Here is a 3,968-nt window from a genome sequence, read left to right on the forward strand (position 1 = left end):
CGACAGCTCAACTGATTTGGTCATATGCGTCATGTCATCTGTATCACCCTACTTTGTATAATTTCCTCCCCCTCTTCAGTCTTCAGTTGCAAATTTGCATTTCCACTTTGTTTACAATGTCCGCCATTGTTAATTTTCCATGGAATGGAAACAAACCTGGGTTTATCTAGCATCAGTATTATAATGGCTCAAATTTGCATATCAGCGCTCCCACCACCTCAGGACATTGTGGTACTGCAGCTAAAACTACTTTAGTAGCCAAACATAAATGCACAGGACTGGTTATATCAGAGTGGTGATTTAGGCTCAAACCATTAGAAAACATTTTTGAGGTACATAAACAATATGATATTAAATATTAAAAACAGTTTTAAAATGCACTTTGTAGTTCCTATAGTGGAATTATTCTGCTACACAGTGTGCTACTCTGCTACACGCGTGCGTGCGTGCGTGCGTGCGTGTGTGTGTGTGTGCGCACAACGATATGAAATGCAGGTCCTTGGATTGATGTGCGTGACATCAGAATGCCAGCCATTCATCACACTCCACTGTGGCTTCAGTCAGCTGTGTCACTTTCCCAGAAGAAGCCTGCAGCAGCACGACATCACTTTCTGTCTGTCTCTGCCTTTCTCTGTTCTACCGCTTGCACGCACGCACGCACACCTCCATCCATTTACCAACTTAACCACACCCCCAGTTCACCTCTCACTGCCATCCTCCTTTCACCCTTTCACCTCGCTCTCTCTCCCCTCTGTGCATGCTGTCTCTCTCTCTCTCTCTCTCTCTGTCTCTCTCTCTCTCTGTTTCTGTCTGTCTGTCTGTCTGTCTGTCTGTCTGTCTGTCTGTCTGTCAATCTGACTGTCTGCCTTACTCAGCCCCCCTTCTTTCTCTCTCTCTCTCTCTCTCTCTCTCTCTCTCTCTCTCTCTCTCTCTCTCTCTCTCTCTCTCTCTCTGGGAAGTCATGTGACTTCTGTGAAGCAGGGCCCTATAAACCAGCGGTACATGGATGGGGGCTCAGTGTCCATGGCTCCATGCTGCATTCTGATTGGCCAAGAAAGTCAGCTGGTGGTCTGTCTCACAGCAGAGCCCCTCGTTTCTCCATTCTGGAACCAATGTGATCTTCACGCTGTGTGTGTGCACGTGTGTGTGTGCGCGCGCGTGCGTGTCACTATACTTGTGAGGGCCAAGTGTCTCCACAATAGGTAGTGTACAGTCTCTGACAATAACTAATTGCAGGTTGAAATTGCCCTTTAAATTACTGAGGCAAGCACGGTAAAATCTGCACATGGCTCGCTGAAACTATCATTACACCTATAGGCAAATCTGAAGCTAAAACGGAATCCATTATTTTGAAAGGGTAAAAAATTAACCTCAGTAAGGCCACAGACTTTACGATCAGACTGATTGACAAAGGAAATAAGAGATTACCTATCTGTGCTGTATTTTAGATAACAACCTTTCCGGGTTGTAAAATGGCAACACAAATAATCAAGAATCAGTCAATCAATCAATCAATCAATCAATCAATCAATCAATCAATCAATCAATCAATCAGTGTCTGTCTGTCCACACTGGTCCTCACAAGAAACAAATAAGTTATTCCATGGTGATTATAAAAATGTTAGATCGGCTATAAGCTTGATTTACACTGTGCAATTCTGTTTGCAACCAATAGATCCGATCTACAAGCTCATAACGCGTCATGCTGCAGTGAGGTCCTCACAAGTATAGTGTGTGTGTGTGTGTGTGTGTGTGTGTGTGTGTGTGTGTGTGTGTGTGTGTGTGTGTGTGTGTGTGTGTGTGTGTGTGTGTGTGAAGTTTTGTGGGAAATGCAGCTTAATCTACCTTAATGAGGTGGCTGTTCCCAGTTCTCTGATATATGCTCACAAGTACATAAGTACACACATGCACGTACACATAAACACATGCACGCACACATGCACGTGAGCACACACACACACACACACACACACACACACGCACGCACATGCACACAGAAGCAAACACACGAACACACTCACAGCTGAAATAACTAATAGGATTGCCCATTAACATTGCTTTATGTTCAAGGACCGTCTGTTATGTCAACGTAGTAACAGCAAAGGGCTCAGGGTTCAGTGCTGGACGAGTACATTTGCTTGAGTACTCTTTTGTTTTGCAAGCTCTGTCAGGACTTTCACTCCCCAAACTTACAAAATTACATTATGAAACATGAATGAACCTCTTACTGTACGCCCTTATCAAATAGAGTCAAAATAGCCAATCTACAAGATCTCAACCGTCACACCGTTATGAGCTTGTAGATCTGCTTTCATTATCATTCATTCATTCTGCTTTAAGATATCCGTTCCCTTTTTTGGGGGGGGGGGGGGGGGGGGGGGGCTGTCAACACAGCAGCAATGCATTGATATTAACAAGAAAATGTACTTTGTAATGCTTCGGTATTTACTTGAGGACATATACTTTGTCAGGGTTCAGTGTCAAGACGACATTTCTAATGTAGCCTGTTCCCTTGCTTGAGGAGAAGCAGCTCAGCACAATGGAGATAGCACTGCTGCCAATCACTGACAGCCAACATGTCACTGTAGACACTTAAAACCCTTGTGACTCCATGCTCTGCTGTTCATCACTGAGATTAACATCCTGCACATGCCAAATCCTTAGTGGTAAAGGGCTAGTTCACCCCAGAAATTGTCTTTTTTTAGGCTATATCAAAGATGATAATAATAATAATAATAATAATGGATTGCATTTTATAGCGCTTTTCTATGCACTACATGCTTACTCAAAGTGCTTACAATGCTCCATTCATTCATACATTGGGAGGTGAAGCGGCGAACAGTCGACGCCATCGTTCTCACTTCCCACATTCACACACCAATGGTGGCAACCACTGGAGTTCAGTGTCTTGCCTAAGGAGTAAGGACATACTTCGACATGTAGACAGGAGGAGCCGGGATTCGAACCGGATTTGTCTCTCTGAGAAGAAGGGAAAAAACCTAAAACAATTTGGTGTCAGAATTGTGTGGCTTTGTGTGTGAAATATTTAGTTCAGTGACCATGGAGATCAATTTGGGGGTCCTTGGCATGATAATGATTGAGAACCTTTGGTTTTTATTGTGTACAATTCTTGTGAAGTATGTTCTGTGTCCGTGTGCTCTACGTATTTCAATTTAGTTTAATTAATTTTAATTTAATTTTTCTGTGATTATCCTGTGATTACGCATTTTCATTGAAATTGTATTTTACTACAGCTTCTGTTGTCTGTGACTATACATGTCTATATCAGTGGTGAAAAGTAACTAAATACACTTACTCAAGTAATGTACTTGTGTAATCTTTTAGGTATTTTTTTTTTTAACTTTAATTTATATTTTATACCTACTTTATACTTCTACTCTACATCTCGTAGTAAAACTTTACTTTTTACTCCACTTAATTACCATGTAGATTTAGATGATTATTAGATTACGATACGTCAACCAATTATTAAGCCCTATTTATAGTTTGTCTTATAATAGCCAAACTACATGCTTACATGTTGTGATGCGAAGCAATTTGAGCTTGTAGATCTGTTATTTTTGGAAAAGGTTTGACAAAATCAAGTATTTTTCTTCTTGTACAGTAAAAACTAAACAAGTCTGATGCCAAAACTTTTGTACCTTTTGAAATTCCAAAGTTTCTACATTCCCGTAAAACATCAGAGCAGTTTTTTCCCCCACAACTGGTCTGTATCTATATTTGGGTACTGGCTTTTTGCAAGAAGTTATCTTATTTTATCTATAATCTAATCTCATCTCGTCTAAATCACATTTCATCTTTTTGCTTGTGTTGCAGATTTAGGCCATGTTGCCAAGGAGTGAAAGACAGGCTTTATTCTTTCGAATGAAGAAATGAAAAAAGTCCACACCATTTTATGCTCCCAATTATATCTTTACTGAAGTGGTAACGTTTCGGGCCTCAGACCT

Source organism: Protomyctophum parallelum (assembly GCF_964188405.1).
Source record: "Protomyctophum parallelum genome assembly, chromosome: 17".
In the NCBI taxonomy this organism is placed as follows: Eukaryota; Metazoa; Chordata; class Actinopteri; order Myctophiformes; family Myctophidae; genus Protomyctophum; species Protomyctophum parallelum.